Source organism: Octopus sinensis, linkage group LG12, assembly GCF_006345805.1.
Source record: "Octopus sinensis linkage group LG12, ASM634580v1, whole genome shotgun sequence".
In the NCBI taxonomy this organism is placed as follows: domain Eukaryota; kingdom Metazoa; phylum Mollusca; class Cephalopoda; order Octopoda; family Octopodidae; genus Octopus; species Octopus sinensis.
This window is the reverse complement of record NC_043008.1, coordinates 36073106-36095055: the sequence shown is the minus strand read 5'-3', so window position 1 is coordinate 36095055 and position 21950 is coordinate 36073106. Positions and strand designations below refer to the sequence as shown.

The 21950-nt window shown below is 38.1% G+C and overlaps 1 protein-coding gene across 4 annotated transcripts in view; it reads left to right on the top strand.

Annotated features, from left to right (window-relative positions):
• Positions 1-13338: 13338 nt before the first annotated feature.
• LOC115218018 (C-myc promoter-binding protein) overlaps positions 13339-21950 on the top strand; it is a 167549-nt gene continuing 158937 nt past the window's right edge. For 2 of the 4 annotated variants that reach the window (XM_029787767.2, XM_029787765.2), the window contains exon 1: positions 13339-13476. The gene's annotated coding sequence lies outside the window, so the exon portion shown is untranslated. Of the gene's footprint in view, positions 13477-21223; positions 21247-21950 lie in introns of those variants that run through there. The other 2 variants (XM_036507871.1, XM_036507872.1) reach the window with 2 other exon arrangements.

The following is a 21950-nucleotide window of genomic DNA, read 5'->3' as shown; positions in this document are numbered from 1 at the left end:
TTTAATTATAGCCTTGGGCCAACCAAAGCCTTGGGACTTAGTAGATAAGAACAGAAAGAAGCCTGTTGTGTGTATTTACATATATATATATATTAGATATATTCATATATATATGTGTGTGTCTTTGTACCTCACCAGCTCTTGATAATCGGTGTTGGTGTGTTTATGTCCCTGCAAATTAGCAGTTTGGCAAAAGCGGCTGATTGATTAAGTACTGGGCTTTAAAAAAATAAGTACTAGGGTCAATTCATTCAACGATAAATTTCTCCAAGGCAGTGCTCCAGCATGGCCACAGTCTAATGACTAAAACAAGTAAAATATAAAAGATAAACGATACATATACACATGCACAAGCATAGCTATGTCATAAGAAGCTTGCTTTCCAACCACATGGTTCTGGGTTCAGTCCCACTGCACAGCATCTTCAGCAAGTATCTTCTATTATAACCTCAGGCCGACCAAAGCCTTGTGAGTGGATTTGGTAGACGGAAACTGAAAGAAGCCCTATCATATACATACATACATATATACATACATATATATTTATATGTGTGTGTGTGTGTGTGTGTGTGTGTGTGTGTGTGTGTATGTGTGTGTGTGTGTGTGTGTGTGTGTGTGTGTGTATATATATATATTTGTGTGTGTCTCTCTGTTTGTCCCCCCACCATCACTTGACAACTGATGTTGGTGTACTTACATCCCCATGACTTAGCAGTTCGGCAAAAGAAACTGATAGAATAAGTATTAGGCTTACAAAGAATAAGACCTGAGGTTGATTTGTTCAACTAAAAAATAAAAGATGCACATCCATATACACATGTATATACATATGGCCCATGTTCAGCTTATGAGGTTCTATGCCACTGTTTGTGCTTTTGCATAAACAGTTCTTTTCTAGATTTGTCTCATCATGTTCCACATGTTTCCACCATATGGATAGCTGAAACAGCAACATAGAATTTCTCATCCTTGTAGAAAGATTCAATGTTATGATTTCATTTTGCTTTCCTCTGTTAATTTACCTTTCCCTGTAGAAACATTATATATAAAATAACATGGAAGTCTGAGTAACTTAATTATTTTAGATTAATTAGATATCAGTAATTATAACTAAACTACTCATATCTTTCTCTCTCTCTCTCTCTCTCTCTCTCTCTCTCTCTATCTCTCTTTCTTCTCCATCCCGCTATTTCCTTCTCTGTCAAATATGAATGCATACACATGCATACATATTCACAGTCTCAAGTGCACATACACACACACACACACACACACACACACACACACACACATAAAACACTGACACAAATTATTCATATTTTCAAACACACATCTGCATCCCACCCCCATACACACATACACACATATAATCATATACACTCTCACACACATAAACCACATCACACTAACATACATATACACCAACCTGCATACATACATATTATCAAACACATTTTCTCATAAATACTTGACTCAGACAATCTGAACTGCAAACAGGTACCATGAAGTGGTACACAGATTAGTGAGCATTAATTAGATATCATGAGGTGGCATGTAAGGCTCTGAATTTTTCATGAATTCACAGGGATGTAAAAGAAGTTTTCATGAGACTTACAGATCATTTATGTGTGTATGGTAGACCAGTCACTATCACAGGTTATGGACCAGTCACTGTTGCGAGGTACAACAAGACACTTTGTCCAGTATTCTAACAATTTCATCACTCTTTAACTTTAGAACCATGTTTTACTTTATCAACCCCCAAAACAGATGAAAGGCAAAGTTGGCCTTGGTAGAATTTGGACTCAGAACCCAGAGGGCAGAAACGTTAACACACTGGGCGAAATGCTTAGCGGTATTTCGTCTGCCACTATGTTCTGAGTTCAAATTCCACCAAGGTCGACTTTGCCTTTCATCCTTTTGGGGTCGATTAAATAAGTACCAGTTATGCACTGGGGTCGATATAATTGACTTAATCCGTTTGTCTGTCCTTGTTTGTCCTCTCTGTGTTTAACCCCTTGTGGGTAGTAAAGAAATAGGCATTTCGTCTGCCACTATGTTCTGAGTTCAAATTCCACCAAGGTTGACTTTGCCTTACATCCTTTCAGGGTGGATAAATTTAAATACCAGTTATGCACTGGGGTCGATGTAATCGACTTAATCCCTTTGTCTGTCTTTGTTTGTCCCCTCTATGTTTAGCCCCTTGTGGGCAATAAAGAAATAACAAATATTGCATGACACTTTGTCTAACACTAATGATCCTGCTTGTTTTTCACCTATATTCACAAATCCAATTCTCCTGATAAGTCATACAACGCCTCAACACATTTGAAGACCATAGTGCATGTTTCTTTCTCTCACAAAGTGACAGAAAGTTTGAAGAAGGGCCTGTTCATAAATTGCAAGGAGGCAAAGTGTGTGGTGGGGACTAAAGAAGGGAAGCTCAAAGTGCATGCTGAAAGCGAACAATTAAACCATTAAGCAGGTATCATCCTTCAGCTACTTTGGAACTTTGATTACAGAAGAATCAAGAATGTATAAAGGAGATTAAAAGATGGATAGTGCTGGCAAAATCTGCATTTTCAAAATTGTATGACATCTTGAGAAACCATACTCTGAGCATCAAGACTAGGATCCGTGTATTGAGCTGCTGTGTTTACACTATGTTAATGTATGGAAGTGAGGCATGGACTATAACATAAGAAAGGGGAAGGCTCTTGGAGAGCTGTGGGATATAGTTCTTAAGGGGAATATTGAGGATAACATGGACAGACAAAGAGTCTAATGAAGAAGTGGTAACCCCTGGGCTTTGTGAGATAAGGACCAAGCAACTGAGATTTCTTAGTCACATAGCGAAGAAAGGGAGCCTGGAGAATCTAGCAATGACTGGAAAGATTGAAGGGAAATGAAGCAGAGAAAGGAGAAGGATGATATGGATGCCAAGTTTGATGAACTGATTGGAATAAAGGGGCATTAAACATCGGGGAGTGGAACTATAACAGTAAACAAATAACAGAAAAATATGGAAGGACATGATTGTCTATGTTCAACATTCTGGGGATGGTACCTAAAGAAGAAGACTGCATGTTCCAACATGTAGTGATTTAACAAATGTAGATGCAGTGGGACAGTCAGGGGAAAATTGTGCGTGGGATGAGATGACTGGGACCAGCTGTTTGGGCACTGGTAATATGGCACGACTGACTGAACATTCCATCTGTCTTGGCAATAATAATTGTTGTCACTAAAGGCAAACACATGCATATAGACACAGACACATACACACAAACAAACACACACACACACATGCACACACAAGTGCAGAAATACACACATACAGATAAAAAGAATTAGAGAGACAGACAGAGAATGATGGAGGGAAAGAGTGACATTAAAATATATTAATTGATTACAATTGACAGGAAGACTTTCCCTCTTCTTATACACATTCTTCTTCTTTATGCCTTTAACCCTCCAACGCGGAGTATAGGCCACTTATAGTTGAATTCCATGTCACATAATTTTTGGCTTCTGTATTTATACTCTGCCATGAATGTCCCACTTTCTCTAGTTCCTTTTGTGTTGATCTCCACCACGAGTTCTTAGGCCTACCTTTCTTTCTATATCCATCCAGATTCCACTGTAAAGCACTTTTCGCTACATTTTGTGTGTCTTTTCTAATTGTGCTACCAATCCACTTCCACTTTTTCTTAAATATTTGCTCCCTAATTGAAACTTGATTTGTTCTTTGCCTTAGCTCCATATTGCTTATGTGTTCGGGCCATCTAATTTTAAGTATACTACACAAGCATCTGTTGATGAATGATTGTATTTGCTTATTTGGCTTAACTGTTGTTCGCCATGTCTCAGCCCCATACAATAACACCACTTTTATGTTAGTGTTAGAAATTCTTATTTTGTTCTTTATTGAAATTACACTTGCACTCCATACTTTCTTTAACAGGTGAAAAGCGGTCCTTGCCTTTCTTATTCTCGTCTTAATATCTTTGTCAGTGCAGCCTGAAAACATTATCTTACTACCTAAATACGTAAACTCGGCTACATCCTCTAGTTCCCTATACACATAGGGAAATATATTCACAGAGACAGAGACAGAGACAAAGATAAAGAGAGAGAGAGAGAGAGAGAGAGAGAGAGAGAGAGAGAGAGAGAGAGAGAGAGAGAGAGAGAGAGAGAGAGAGAGAAGAGAAAGAGAGGAATATTAAAATGTCTGATGTGAAATAAATCAATACTGAACCAGCAATACCAAATAGATGGCACCAAAATAACTGTACCAAAAAGCCTCATACTCCATTGTGTTTCATTGACTGTCTTGAGGTTCTTTGGTGGCCACAGCAAAGAAGATAAGAAACAAAATTGTTGTTCTTCTTTTTGTTGGTGGTCACAGGCTAGCAGTAGGCCTCTCAGTTCAGTCAGTTGCCCAGGACCTCATGGGTTACAGGTTGCTATGTCATGTGGCTACCCATTACTGTAGCTACAGGAAACAGAAACTTTCACACGGCTGCAGGAATTAAACTATAAAGCAAACATATTTACTAATGGTTGTCCACAATTTAAGAAAGATTAAAATTCTTTGGCAATTTTGTCAATAGAAAATGAGACTGTAAAAAAAAGTCACAGTAATTGCAATGAAAACATCTGAACAGAAAAATGTTTTAGTAATGTTATTATAAGTGTTTTCAGCATCTGTTCTTAATGTTCCCATTATTTAATTTATTGAGGGAAAATTATTACATCTACATGAGATTAAGAGCATTCTTCAGACTTTCTTCTGCTAATCCTCCACTTCTGATTTATTTGTAACTAGCAGTATCGCCCGGCGTTGCTCGGGTTTGTAAGGGAAATAACTATATAAGCATTTTTAGAGAGTTATAGCCAAAAAATAGCAAAAAATGCATTAAAAATGGAAACAAAATTATGGTAAGTTTTTTTTTAAATCGTTGACTCATCATAGACATTTTTAGAGAGTTACTTCCCTTATATAATAGCGAAAAAAATGCATTAAAATGGAAAAATATGATGGTAAATTTTTTTTTAAATCGTAGACTCATCGTAGACGCGCGCTAATACCCAGAATCACGACTATAAGATACCCGGTTTTGGTTAAACTGCACCGCAAAATGTGGGAGTAGTTAGGAATCTAAATCGTAGGAGACAGACACACAACCTCTCTTTTATATATGAAAATTAAAAGTGTTGAGATTATTGTTAGTAAACTAGTTACTTTCTGTCTATCTGTCTGGCTGTTTCTCTGTCTCTCTCTCTTAGTCATGACTGGATATGAACTCTTCTTGCTGTGTTCCATCTTTTCATTTTAGCTTCTGTATTATACTAATCATGCTATTTCTACAAGTTTTTCCTCCGAGTGAAAAATTTAAAAAGCTGTTCTTGTAAGGACACCGGAGTTCAGTTTGCTCAGATACCAGAGGCCCTAAGGCAGGTTCTGCTGCTGGGATGTGTCCTGGTTTATCCCATTGTTTTTTTGGGGGGGAGGGGGGGGGGGTAAAAAGAACATGTACCCTGTTATTCTGCAATTTTGGGTAGATATCTACCCAATGGAATGATTATCACAAGTCTGGTTATTATTCAATAGCCACAAGGTGGAATACTGTCAGAATCATTAGCCAGACGAAATGCTTTACAACATTTCTTCCAGCTTTATGTTCTGAGTCCAAATTCCACCAATGTTGACTTTGTTGTTTGTTCTTTTGAGGTCAATAAAATAATTATTTGTTGAACCCTGGATCAATGTAATCAACTAGACTTCTCCCCACAAAATTTCAGGCCTTATAAGAATTATTCAAGAATCATTTTAATGGTGTACTTATGATTCTACATGGATTATGAGAAGGAAAAGCATAACTCTTTTCAGAGCCTCCAGGACTAGTTGAAGGGTGAGATTGAAAGTAGTACCCACAAACCAAAGATGTGACCTGAATGCTTGTAACAAAGCATACTTTGTTAAAGGCACCCAAGATGCCAAGTATTGGTCTTAAACCATAAGATAGATTAAGTCTATCATCCAAGTAAGCCATGTTGGGATTGGAACTCAGAATGCAAAGAACCAAAACAAATACTACAAGGAATCCATTCTGGCGTTCTTATAGTTTCATCAATCATCATTTTATCAACTCTGAAAGAACAGAAGGCAAAATGGGATTTGGCAGGATATGAACTCAGAACAAAGAGGTTCAAAACAAATACCACAAGATATTCCATCTGATGTTTTAAAAGCTCTGCCAATTTGTTGCCAAAATAATCCTTTAAAATTTCTTAAAACAGAAAAAATACTATTATTTCATAGATACATGAAATTCACGCTTCTTAATATGTTTATTCATTTGTACATTCACTTTTCTCTGTCATTGTCATCCTCATCAATTAGCTTTTTTATTCTTCCGGAGGTTGATGCAATAAGCAGTAGTTATGGCATTAATTCAATCAATTAACTCCTTCCCTACCATTTTATGGCTTTGTGCCAAAGTAAAAAATCAATATTTATCAAATTTAAATGCTCATTTAGCACCTGTTCTATATTTAATCAAACCCAGTTGCACAAAAATTGAAGTCAACCTCAAACATAGCTAAGAGAAACAAGCACTTTCACACACACATATACACATGATGGATCTTTAGTTTCCATCTACTAAATTCATTCACAAGGCTTTGGTTAGCCTGAGGCGGTAGTAGTGGACACTTGCCCAAAGTGCCATGCAGTAGGGCTGAACCTAAAACCATGCAGTTGGGAAATTAACTTCTTACCCACCTAGCCATGCTTGCACCTATACGATAATGAAGGTTCCAGTTGATCCAATCAACAGCCTGCTTGTGAAATTAAATGTACAAGTGGCACTCCACAGAATCGTATACCCTTAACGTAGTTGTCAGGAAGATTCAGCATGGCACAGAATGTAACAAGGCTGGGCCCTTTTGAATTACAGGTATAATTCATTTTTGCCAGTTGAGTGGACTGCAGGAGCAATGTGAAATAGTGTGTCTTGCTTAAAGACACAACACGCAGCTGTGAATTGATCTCAGGACCTTACAATTGAGGGCTGAATATCTTAACCACTAAACCTCATACCTTCACTATACATACGTACATACATACAATATTTACATTTGACGGATATTTGTCCTCATCTTGTTTGTTGTTAACACAACGTTCTGGCTGATATACCCTCCACCTTCATCAGGTGTTTTGGGGAAATTTCAAACCTAAGGTATTTTCGATGTTATCAATATTATTAAGGTCACTGTCTGGAATTGAACTCGGAAGTAGCCGGCACTCTTAACCACTACGCCATATGCCCATGGGCAATTATGGAGTAAATTTTAGGGCTTATAAATCTAATATTTTCCTGTCTTTCCTTAATATCCATCAAATGTAAATAATGTACATAATTCCTCATCTCTTAAATATAGAACTATACATACATACATACATGCATGCATACATACATACATACATACATACTTACATACATTCATACATACATACATACATACACACATGCATGCATACATACATACATACATACATACATACATACATACATACATACATAAATGCATGCATACATGCATTAATACATACATACATACTTACATACATTCATACATACTTACATACATTCATACATACATACATACATACACACATACATACATACATACATACATACATACATACATATTTATGTGAGGGCACATGGCCTAGTGGTTAGGGTGTTGCACTCATGATCTAGCAATCATGATTTCAGTTCTTAGACTGTGTTGAGTTCTTGAGCAAAACACTTCATCTCATGTTGCTCTGCAATCACTTCAACACTTGACTCATGGTACACCATGCATCTGCTCAGACAATGTCGATTTGGTGGAGAGAGTGGGCTAATGTGCAACACGAGCATTTGCTCACTATAATCAAATCATTTATGCAGGTTGTTTGGCAAAAGCTGGATGTTCATATGTTGTCTTTGACAGGAGAGTCCTTCATATATATATATATATATACGTTTATATATTTGTTTTGCAAGATTTTTGATGTGAAATTGTGTGTTGAAACAGATATTATTGTATTTAGGAATGGTCATTTTGCCAGTTTAGCCAATAAAAATAAAAACACACATGCTATATATTTGGTGTTACTTTGCTTCACCACTGTATATATACACAGTGGTGGGCATGATTCCGCTAATCCACTAACAGTTAATTAGTAAAGCTAACTTTTCGTTTAGCAGATTAGCATTTTGCTAACTTTGGTGGTCATCATCGTCATCATTTAATGTCCGCTTTCCCTGCTGGCATGGATTGGACGGTTTGACTGAGGATTGGCAAGCCAAGAAGCTGCACCAGGCTCCAATCTGGATTTCTACAGCTGGATGCCCTTCCTAATGCCAACCACTCCAAGAGTGTTGTGGGTGCTTTTTACATGCCACTGTCATAGGGGGGGGGGGCAGTCAGTTGGCACTGGCATCCACCATGCTCGAATGGTGCTTTTTACATGCCAGCAGCACCGGAGCCAGTAAGTCAGCACTGGCAACAACCACACTCAAATGGTGCTTTTTACATGCCACCGGCGCAGGACTAATCAGCCATCACTGGCATTGACGACGCTCGTATGGTGCTTTTTACTTGCCACCAGCACAGGTGCCAGTCAGGCAGTATTGGCATCATCCACGACAATGATTTCACTTGACTCAGCTCTTACCCAGACTATGGTGGACATCCATTATAAGTTCCATCTGCAAGACAAGGTGACCAAGACCACAACAGACAATGGTAAAATCTTTGTTAAGGCATTTATGCAGTTTGGTACAGAAGTTGAACTCTTGCCAGACATTCCTGAGGCTGTTGCTGATCAGGACATGGAGGGTGTTGAGGATGTGAATCCTGAGGCTGGATATGTAGACAAAGTTGAGTACATCTCTGTTGAAGGCCATCCTTGATGAGTCCAGCAGCCTGGGCCTAAACCTGTAGTGCACAGTCTATGCCTTCAACTTAGTGGCCAGTGCGGATGCTGACACGACTCTTGACAGTGCTTTGTTCAAGTCAGCCTACTGGAAGGCTATGTCCAAGGCACAGCAGCTGTGGAATCTGCAGAGCCACAACAGAATGGCAGCAGACAGCATTCTGGATGCGTTGAAGAGGTGGCTGGTGATCCCCAACAGTTCCAGATGGAATTCTACTTATGACTCCGTTGTTGTCCTCAACAACCTGCTGGAGAAGAATAGGGGAACTCCCCACAAGGTAATGACACAGCTGAAGCTGCAGACCTTCACTGATTCTGATATCAGCTTCCTGACTGAGTACACCCAGGTGATATCTAATGTTGCCAAGGCTTTGGATAAAATCAAGTGGGAGGACCAGGCTTATCTTAGGTTCCTTCTGCCAACTGTAGTGGCTACCGTCATGAAGATGAAGGACACCAAGTTCAAATATCTTCCTGTACTGCAGTCCTCTAGTAGACACGATACTAGCAGGCATCACAAAAAGTTTTGGACTCTTTCCTTAGAAGACCTGGAGTGCCAGCAGGCCACTGCCTTCCACCCCAAGTTTCACCTGTTCTGGTTGGAGCTGTATAATAACAGCCAAGTTAGCAGAGTAATGAACGCCATGGAGACCATTGTAGAGACACTCCTAATGGAGGAGGGCCTCAGCACCACCAGCAATGAGGATGAGGAAGATGATTTCTTCAGTAACCCGATTCTGGGAGATCAGGAGCCACAGGTCACTGAAATCCAAGGCACAGAACTTGTAGGAGGTGCTGACTGAAGTCACATTTTTGAGTGAGCGGGTCTTGATCAAACTTTTTACCAAGTATAACACCACCATCCCATCCAGTGCTGCAGCTGAGCTCCTATTCTCTTAGGTAAAGATATTTTGAGGGCCAAGAGAGCCACCCTGTCAGATGGTAACTTTGAGAGGCTGATGTTATGAAGGGCAACCAGCATCACATTGAGGCAATGGAGAAGGCCCAGCCAGAGTAGTACACCTTGGTCATCATCTGATCTTGGCATGCTATACCTTTTTGGAAAGTTCTATGTCGAAGCTACAACATGAAAATTTCAGCTCTCAAGGTTTGTTTTTAGGGGTTTTGGAGCCAAAAATCCAAACTGAAACTAAATTCACATGATAAAAGTTAGTGGTTATCAGTTAGTATCCAGCAATGTTGTACATATGTACATGTATTATATATTATTATTCATTTACATTTTTAAATTCTATAGTATATTTTTTACATATTTATATGTATGTATATGTTTTTTTTTTATTTATACATATATATTTGTTATATTTTATATTCTTTGTAAATATGTGTTTGTGTGTGTGTTGAGCTACCAACTCTCAACCCATACCATCACTACTTGGTTTGTGACCTGGTCTGCAGCTGACAAGTGGCACACTGTGCACCAGTACAGGTTATGATTTCTAGGTGGAGAGAGTGGGTTTTTAGTACAAGCAAATTCCACTTTAAGCAAACTCATAGTGCAAGTCATTCAGTGACATGAGGACAAATCAAATCTTATAGTGATGAAGTGATAACAAAGGGGACATGTAGAGGAAGTCACTGGGGACCTTTAGCTTGAACTTTGCACTTTCAACCATGCAGTCAAAAAAATATGAGAAGACAAAGAAAAAAGGATAGAGAAGCAGATATGAGTATAGCAACTTGGAATGCATGCATACTTCAGGACTACAAGAAACATCCTCAGCACTTTTTGAGAAGCAAAAATGTTAGTATTGCTGCTCTTTCAGAGACAAGGCAACTAGATTCTGGTCAGCTAAATGAAGTAGTTGGAGGGTATGCTTTCTTCTTGATTGGTAAATCTGAGGCAGAAAAAAGGGTGTCTGGTGTGGGTTTTGCTATTAGTAATGATAGTGTACATAAATTAGAATCCTTTCTAAATGGAATTAATGATTGTGTTATGTTATTGCAAATCCCAATTGATCTGGAAAAATATGCTACATTAGTAAGTGCATACACACCGACGCTTGGTTCCACTGATGTATCTATAGTTAAGTTCTATTCCAATTAACAAATCATCATCATCATCATCATTGTTTAACGTTCGCTTTCCATGCTAGCATGGGTTGGACGATTTTGACTGAAGGCTGGCGAACCAGATGGCTGCACCAGGCTCCTATCTTGATCTGGCAGAGTTTCTACAGCTGGATGCCCTTCCTAATGCCAACCACTCCGAGAGTAGTGTAGTGGGTGCTTTTTACATATCACCGGCATGGGGCCAGTCAGGCGGTACTGGCAACGACCTCACTCGAATCTTTTTACACATGCCACCAGCACAGGTGCCAGTAAGGCGACGCTGGTAATGATCACGCTCAAATGGTGCCTTTTACGTGCCACCGACATGGAAGCCAGTTAGCCACTCTGGCAACAATCACGCTTAGATGGTGCTCTTGGCACCCTACTAGCACGGGCACAAGTGCCAGTAAAGCGACGCTGGTAACGATCACATTCGAATGGTGCCTTTTGTGTCACTGGCATGGAAGCCAGTTAGCCACTCTGTCAATGATCACACTCGTATGGTGCTCATTGCACCCCGCTAGCACAGATGCCAGTCATCGAATTTGATTAAACCAAATTCCCACTCAGGATAAAACATTTCCTTTAGATTTTAATACCTATGTTAGATTAGATTACCTTTCTCAACCAAATACTCTTGGTAAGCATTATTTTGGCAAAATGAACTCAAATGGATTCCTGCTACTATCTTTGTGCTGTGAGTTTGAATTTTCTTTCACTAATACACTTTTCCAACAGTCCAATAGAAACAATAATTTGGTATCATCCTATTTACTATGTGATTGTCCAAAGCCAAGACAGAAATATGATTCATCCTCCAAAATACTAGCCTTGTGCCAAGGCACAAAGAAACAATTTTTCTTTCTGAAAGAAAATGATTATTAGAATAGCTTCCAGTTCTTGAATGGTACTTATTGAAAAGCAAAATTAATCATATTGGTGGTGTGCATTCTGAAAGCAAAAAAAAAAAAAAATGAGACATAAAGTATTACTGGTATTTATTTTTATTGATTCTGGAGAAATAAAGGGGAAAAAAAATGGAGATGATGTGAATTGAATTTGCACAATGTGTCAATGAAAAATAATAAAGCATTCTGCGTAGGATTCCCCTATCTTTATCATTTCCCTCACTCTACAGATTTTAGTGAAATAAGAATTGATTTTTTTTTTAATCAGCTTAAATGATATATATTTAGTTCCCTTTTAATACATTGACAAGAAATAAAAAATGAAATAAAGGAAAAAAAGAACAAGCAAAAATTTTCAAAACAATTATTTTTAAATAGCATACTTTTCTGTTAGTAAACGTTTTTTCTTACATAAACACAAACACACACACACACACATGGACTCCCTTATTGCCGGTGTGTGTGGGGGGTGGCGGAATGAGGAAGGTACCAGGTGGTCGTAGAATGTGCTAGAACAAACTTTTCCGCCTGAAAATATTTCTTAAAATACTTTTTTTTCTTTTTTTTTTTCACCGAAAAGGGCTTCTCCCACCGATTTAAAGAGCGCAAGGCAAAAAAAATTGGCCAAAATTTATCCGAAGAGAGTGGAGGTGAAAATAATTATAAATTTTCAAAAATTATTTTCATAAAAATCTTTCCCACATCATTTCCAAAGCCGTGGTTATTAAAAAATGGGAAAATCTCCATCAAAATGAAAAAAAATCCATCTTATGTTGGTGTCCTGATCCGAAACTCCATTAAAGAATATCAATTGAAGTGACTGTAATTCGAACTCAGTGCGCCAAGGTGGCCACTTGAAGAAAAAAATGTAACCGAATTACGCAGTTAGAGTATGGCGTAGTAATAATATGCGTAAAATTGTTTTAGTTTAGAAGTGAAAAGGTCGATACTTAAAGAGTAAACAAATGTTAAAGCGAAAGAAAAGTGAGAAAGATGTCATAACAAAAAGAGAGGGTGGGAGGATAAAGAAAGATCGAGGTGGACAGATAAAGATAAATAAAGAGAGGGAAATACAGAGTAAGAGAGAGAAGTATGAGGAAGAGCGAAGAGAGAAAGAAAAAGGGGGAAGAAAAGATACAGACTATAAAGCTGAGAGGGAAAAGAGTGAGCGAGGAGGAAAGTGAGAAAAAAAGAAACACAGATATTAAGATGGGAGTAATTTATAGACGATAAAAGAGGGGGATAGAGAGAGGGTAAAGATTAAAAGATAATTGAGTTTAGGATAAAAACATAGAAAATGTGTGAGTGAGACAAACAGAAAGAGGAGAGAGGGAGGAAGGATGCGAGGAAATAAGAGCGAAAAATATAATTACTACAAAACGTAGTGCAAATGTAAGCTAGGAGGAAAGTAGTGCAGTCATTGTAAATAGTTCCAAGATGGTGACTAGGTGTTATTAAGTCGATGCTGATCCAGCCTAAACGGATAATTTCCTTCGTTGTAAGGTGTGTATTCTATTTATATTGTATTTGTGGTATGCATACATCCATACCTGTATAAATATGTTTGAGCCGTATAGAACAGACGTGTGTTTTCTTAGTATTCTCGTATTAAATGTGTCGTATGTCCAAGTCGGTGACAACTGTCATTGATAAAATCTCGTAATGGTCTTAATCATAATGAAAAAAAACAAAAAAAAACTGTTAGGGGGAATATTTAGAAAATTCGTGTGTGTGTGTGTCTGTGATATGTAGTATTGACAGGCAGAAGTGATAGAGTCCAGAAGTAGTGTGTGTATGTATATATATATATATATATATATATATATATATATATAGTATAATTATTGTCGATTATGAAATTATATCGTTTTTCATTTTGAGTAAATAAAATGTTAAACTAAACAAAATTACAACCCAATTTTTCAAGCAAAAAATATAATTGAAACCGTAGACGAACTATATATTCTTATGACAACCTGTTCTGTTAAAGATCTCCTGTAATAAACATTATGTACCAAAGCTGACACTGTCTGTGTGTGTGTGTGTATATATATATATATATATATATATATAATGACGCACACATTAACGGAATTAAGGCTTTTAAAATACAATATGACATCTATAAATGCACATATCCAAACACTACAAGCAGAAGCACACACTGTTATACTGTATTAAGAGATACAGTATGATACATATGAGATACAGAAACACTTAATACTATGTGTATACATATTGGTAGAAGCACGCAGTATTATAAACAAACATACACTACGACAAAAGTACATGATTATACACACACATGCTCACGCGCACACTTTATTAGCAACATATACACTATGTCAGGTGCTCGCTACAACATGTATACATATACACGCATATCACATCAGATACTAACCACAACGTACACAAATACATACATGGATTAGGCAATTTCCTTAAAACATACGTACAAGACATTCTCCCCCACACAATCGATATAGATACATAGATGAACACTGTCTTTACACACACACACACACACACACACACACACACATATATATATATATATATACGCTACATACATTCTACAATATATACATGCACACACACACAAGTACAAACATCCATACATGCACACACACAAGTACAAACATGCACACACGTATATAGAAAATAAGAGGGAGTGGAGATGAAGGCAAGCGTCGTTTCTGTATTAATTACACATATTAATGGATTAATATTTCTTAACACTTCGCTGATATCTTTAGGGGAAAGACATAAAACCTTACAGTACTCTATTTCTCTTTTTTATGGAATGCAAGGCATGAATGTCGAATCAAAAACAAAAGCAATTAAGGAATATCTTATTTACTAACTGTAACTAGTGTCATAATTCAGATCCCCACCCGAAGTCAACTTTGCCTTTCAGTCCCTCCCGGGGTCGATGTTATCAATTAACCTCCTCCCCACAAGGACACTGGCCTTAAATCAGAATTTGAAACCTTATCATTTAAACATCACACACAAATTGTTGATTGTCCTTGTGATGTTACCCCTCAGCTAATGCCCCAGTGGCAAATAAAAAATTATTATTATTATTAGCACTAGTTGCTGTTAGTAAATGTCTGGATTCTGCTGTCCCTGAGAAGATAAATCTTTCGCCTTTGTAGTGTTAGTAATGCATTGGGGGGCGATTAAATCGACGAGATGCTTTCCGAAAATCTTAAGCACGATTCTGAATTTTATTAATCAAAATGTTTCGTCGTATTTATTTTGTTTTACGTTTTTGACTCCATCCCCCTCTCGCCACTCCCGTACTCCTTCTCCCCGAGATATGGGACTTCGAAAGACAACCATTCCAAAACTCCACCAGAAATTAGTAGTTGTAGTATTTTACTGAAAAATTCTGCCTTTGAATTTCACTTATACTAAACTACATTCCTGACAGTATCGCCTCTTAGTTCCTCTCCAGCCCTTGTTCCTTCGTGGGAGGTAAACACGAGAAGGGTTTTTTTTTGTTTTGATTATTTTTTTCTTTTAATGTCGTAATATGGAAGACTTTTGCAGAATCGACTAAGCCGCAGTTTTCAACATTTAACCCTGACAGACTTGGAAGAACTGTTGGCTGTCTGTCATGTCACGTCGCCTTATGTTCTGCGTTCAAATCTCACATTGTTGGACTTAACATTTCTCCCTTCGTGAGGTTGATGTTACAACTACCAGTTCCAACGTACTGTGTAATTGGTGCCGTTTCAATCTATTTTCTCCCTAGAAAATCTGTCGATCCATAACATAGTTAAAAATTCTTGTCTGTTATCTGTGTTCATTGCCCGTAGACTGGGGTGTTATGGATTATTTGTGACCTGCTTTTAAGTGTAGTTGGCACCCCGTATGGTTAAAAACAGAGTTTGGGTCTCTCTCCCTCTCTCTCTTTCTTTTGTTCCTCTTTCAGTGCCAGATTATGAAATTGTTTTCATATTCCAGTGAGAGGTGTCGATTGTCTCAACCAACCAAAAATCAATGCTATTAATAAACAACAGTGTGGTGAAATTCTTAGATAGTAGTAGCAACAACACACACCAAATAAAAATATGTTTTGCGCACTAACATCAAAACATTGTTGATTCTTCCAAGCAACGCAATTATTATTATTATTATTTAGTCGGCAGTCGAGCTGGTTGACACCGTTCTTTGGCAACTTTTTTTTCTTTCTCATATTCTAGTAATAAGGGAGGGGAAGTAGTTTTGATTTCGTACACACCCTTCATACATATATCCCTCTGTTTAACTGAGTTAACGAGGGATCCTGTATGTTGTTGTTTGATCCATTGGAAATAGCAGCCAAATTTCTTTCAATTGACATATCCTAACCGTTTCAGAGAAGAATATTGCATACAGCTGTTCTGGATTCACGTTACACAGGAAAGAGACAGGTTGGGCATGGTTGAAATGCCTTTGATCGTCTTGTCTGCTCGATCAGGACCAACCCGTGGCCAAACAACAGCCAACAGCACAAGGTCCTCATATTTGAGAAGAGGGTACAATCGATTTAATTGACGGCTTTTGTGACTGAATATTATTTTTATTGTATCGATCCACAGATTAAAGGCAACCTTGGCGGGATTTGGTTTGGCATTAGCCAACCCAAGAAACAGCACTTCTCAGTGGAATGACTAAAAAAAAACCCTTTATATGTTTATTCGACCTGTTAGAAATAGTAACCAAATCCCTCGCGAAGTATACACTCTCGTCTTAAAAAACAAAGCATTAAACAATATTGTCTTTGATCTATATAAAAAGATGGGGGTGGTCGTCTCTGGAATGTCTTGGATCGTAGCTTTGGGGTAAAGGAACAACAAACAGTATGTTTAACAACATCCGTGTTAGTACAATGAAGTTATTGTTGTAGTAGGATATAAAAAAAATGTACCAACCCCAAACACACACATACACACACTCACCATTCATTCAGCACAGAATGAATGACTGAAAAACGGCACATATTTTTACTAAATGTTTACTAATTGCCGCGTCTACTTACTATAAGGGAAGCATGTCATTTATGTGCGCCGTCGATGTATTTCGAGATGCATGGGTGCCACAAAAGACCCAGTTTTCTTCGCCCTTTCTCACTTGAGCAATAGGGTCGGATTTATTATGGGGAAAATTAGCTGTAAGTTGTCTGTCACGACGTATCCAGTAACATCATCATTCTCTGATGTTTGTTTATTTTATCAGTTCAACTCTGGTTTGCGACGAAGTGTAAAGTTGGTTCCAGCAAGGATATGCCCCCACCCCGGGGAGTGGGGGTGGTGGAAGGTATTTTCTCCGGTACTGTCATTTGGTAAAGAAAATGCTCTATTTAGTAACATCCCTTTGACTTTATGCCCCAAGTTGATTTCCTTTTTTAATATTTCCTACTTCGATGAAATTAAATCCTGACCAACTCTACTCTCCCTAAAATGTCTGCACTTGTACTGCAGTTAGACTTCGCTATTTGGTTCCTTACCGTGGACCAATATGGCCATATTCAGAGTAGGATGTATGCATAAATACACATGGCTTGGGATATGCTTGAAAGTGATATTACTTGCTCCACGAATTCGGGTGACTAAACATGAATATTAGCCATCAGTGACACCGAAGTCAGCAGATACAGACAGGAGTGTGTCCACATCTTCAACCGCTCGCCTACCCAGACGATAAATTTGTGATCTGCATTGTCGGTCGACCTAGTTAGGCTGGGACTTGTTTCACTGGAAGCAGAGCGTGTCATTCCCGGCACGTTCAACCTACTGCGACCGGATTAGTGAGCAACTTGTGAGTTTGGTTCACTCTGAAGAGGGCGATTAAGACTAGGATCAATAGGATTTAGCTAAGAAGCAGCGATCGAGAGGAATAGATTATAGGAGTAGCTTGTGTGTGTAACATAGAGGCGATTAAGAGAGACATCCTAGCCGACATGCCAGTGGCAACAATGGTCCGTTTCCAATTCTTCAAGGCACAATACCAGGGTAGTGAAGGTGAAAATAATAATAATAATAATAATAATTCGTTCTTTGACGGACTCGACCAAATGCATACTACTACTCAGTCCAAGGTGGTGGTGATGTGCAACTTTCGAACAGCACTTTTATCAACTGTTTAGAACGGCCAGATGACAAAAGCGGACTTTAGTGCCTACCTTAACAGTCTGACGCAACTCTCGAGTCTTGCGAAAAGCCGATAAATGCAACCGACGTGCTGTCATTCCTGGAGGAACTCGCCTGGCATTGTTTAATCTACCTTTTACCAGAAATGCTCGTCAATGCCTCGGTAGACGTCTGCTGTAACTAGCAGAAGAACAAGAGAACTCAGGATATAGATGGCTGAGGAAGGATGCGAACAAGAGGACCATTATTTTGAATATTGGTTTAGGTGTTAGCAAGGTGGTTGACGCATGAGATATCGTAGAGAGGCTGGATGAGTAACAAACCTAGCTTCGGCGAAGTTCTGGTCCGACGGACCAGTTAAGTTTCAGGTGAGGCTACATCTTCAAGAGAAATTCCACAAGCATGGAAGTGCAATCAACTTTGCCTATACCTGATGTATGCGCTTACTCAGAGCCCAGTCGTTGCTATTTGTGGCACTGTCCCACAGCTGTAGTTGCCTGTAAGATGGATCTGCCTGGCAGCCCTCGATATCGGGAAGATCACATTACCGTCTCTCTTTGGCCAAGGAGAAGAGGCACTTTTTCTATGTTTTTTGGATGCAACTAAAAAAATGTGGTGTATGCTATTGAAACTACTGAGGACAGGCGCTTAACTTTTTCAATACCACCTGGAGAGGAAGGTGAGTGTAGAAACGGAAGTAATGCCCTCCATTAAATTTGTTGAAAGGTGGATGAGATTGGCGCGAGTGAATCGACCCATTCGTTCGGTCATCTGAGGTATGACAGCTTACTTGGTAGTTGGGGTAATCTCGGAGCTGTGGAATTCCTTGATTGACTCTTGATGGTGATCCTTTGTTTTAACAAAAAAAAAAAAAAAAAATCATTACATTTTGTACGTTGTCTAGCGTTGCTTTTATTTCATTCACTCCCACGCTTAATGCAACCCAGATTATTAGGAAGAGTGCAGTAATAGAATAGCTGGATTATCTCAGGACTTAATACCTCAGTATTTAGTTTCGTTCATCCAAATCATTTAGATTATTTGGTACTTAATTTATCGATCTCGTAGGAATCGATAAAATAAGTACCAGGCAATTATACTAAGGTCGATTAAGTGACAATATTCCTCACCCTTTCAACTAATACCAAATTGGTACAGCGTCGGACTGGTTAGCTAACTGTATTTAGATGGATCCTCAGGCGACCTACTAGGAATAAATCCAATCTCTCACAAATCACTCACTACTATATTATACGAAGCAGCAATCAATCCCAAATATTTCAAACGAAACTGGATTTGCACCGCAGGAACACCTGATCGTTAGAGGTCTGCTTGATCAGGCTATCCGCGTGTAAACTAATGAATATGAACAGCGAAGTTACTGCTATGTACTTCCCACATGCAGTGGGTTTAATTTAGAAAAATACCACTGATGGTTATATAATATCTTTCCTTTAAAATATTTATGAATTGTTAATTAGTAATTAAATATTTTTTAGTAGCATTTACATAGTTTATTGCAATTTACAGAAATTAGCCGAATGAAGAAATTTAATCAGGAACATTCTCAGACAGCATACAAATAGCGGAGCTAAAATTCTAATCACGTTTAAACTCGTATGTGGTTCGTTATTAAATAAATATTTACTAATTGTTGCTATATGAATTAATATGTTAACATTTATATTGTGTGTATTTTATGCCCAAAATATTTTTTCTGAAGTCGTAGTCTACGAGACGCGTGTGTGTACAAATATAAAATATGAGTATGTATGTATATGTAGACACATGTGCGCATTACAACAGATCTTATCCACCAGTGAAAGGTGGAGAGCTTGTCTTTAATGTCAGTTAAATAATTAATAAGCTGACATTAACTAAATAAGGATCAATGTTAACCAGATTCTAGCACGACTAATCCACTAGCTATATAGTTAGTGGTTGATTGTGTTTAATTATTAAAATTGAAAGAGGCTAATGTATGAATACATGTATTTGTGTCTTTCCTTCTCTTTCGTAGAACCAAACACAAGGAGAGTTTTATGAGCAACGTTGTTGCTTCTCCGAAAGCTAGATCTTTGGATTCGCCTTTCGTATAACTGGCAAAGCATCATGTTTATGCTCATCTCTCGTCTACAAACCTTCTTTTAACTTGTCTTCTGCAGATATTGCAAACGCAAGGTGTCAAACCGCTAATATCAAACTATATACTCCCACAAATATACATCTTTGTATTTTGCTTCGCGATTCGTTCACTAAACACTTCAGCAAGTATCACAGCAAGATACCCGTTCTGCAGAGGATATTCATAAGCGCGAAACGTGTTCAGAATTGCCTCGAGCATTTGTCGAGAAAAAAATTAATATTAATTAGCTGTCTACTTTTTTTTTCTTTTGGTTTTCGTTTATATTTGACCCTAATGATCCAGTCATTACATGTATTTTTTTTTCTCGTGGTTGTGTGGGGTGTATGTATTTTGTCTTACACTTTTCAGATTTTTTTTGTTTTAGTACTGGGGCACTACCTTGAAGGGTTTAGTCGAATAGATCTCAGCACTTGTTATTTAAGTTTCGTACTTATTCTATCGCCCTTTTTACTGAACCGCTAAGTTCCGGGGACGTAAACAAAGTAGCAGCGAGAAAGATGACACAAAGATGTGCGCGCGCATTTTGTGTGTGTACATGTACACATACTACGGGCTTTCAGAATTTCGGTCTACTAAATTCACTCACACAGCATCGGTCAGCCTGGATCTACAAGTAGAAGCCACTTGCCCAAAGTATTGCGCAGTGGGATTGAACCGGAAACCACGTAGTTGCAAAGAGAGCTTCCACACCACGCAGTCCTCCCTCCTTCTCTCTCTATATATAATGTGTGTGTGTAATATTTACGCTCATGCGTATATATATATATTCACTCAACAAGAGTTGTGTTTCGAAAGTAAAGGGACGTAATGAAGTACGTCGTGCTTCAGAACACGGGAACAGTTTCGAACATGAATTTCTGATGTTTTCCTTTTCACTTGATTTACGCTAAAATTGGCGGATTTCAAAATTAGTCAATTCTCTTGTCACATCAAGTTTTTTTTTTCTACATCTTTCTTTCTGAATAAGCACAACGGCATTGTTTATCCGTAAGTAATAAGGCTGGTCAGCTGCTTTTTTTTATTTTGATTAATAATAATTTTATTAAGTAAAATTTTTACTATATATTTACTAAGTAAAGTTAATATTATCGTTTCAGCGAAATTTTTAGATAAAAAACATTACGACTATCACACTCACACACACACTCATACATCTTCTCAAGGCCTGCTAGAAATAGCAGCCAGATCTTCCTCAACTCACCACTCCGTCGTCTTCAAAAGTGAAAGACTACTGCTACATTGAAATCGTAATCGCCTTTCAATAATAGCACTGCTTGTTCAGAACTGACCGTAATTAACAACATTTGAAGGGAAGAAGAGGCCAACCAAAGTTCGGGCTGACAAATAAATGTTTTGATAAATGTTTTTACTCGCTAATCGTACTGATAGTTTTAACATTTGGCAATATCTGATTATTACAGCGAAGTTACTTAGTTGCTAAGCAGTGTAATAATAATAATAAAAAGGGCATTCGTTACTGATGTGCATGGTAAATAAATGTCTTGCATGTACTGTTGGGAAAGAGAAGCCACAGAGCCAGCAGTTAGGATTTGTTGGCGGGAGGGAGAGGGTTACGGTAGGAAGAAACCAAACAATGCTTTACGGGGTTAGATTTAAATGCTAAACACTTGATTTTAACTATTATTTTCAGTAATGTTGTTGGGGTTGAGTATGGCAACTATATGCGATAG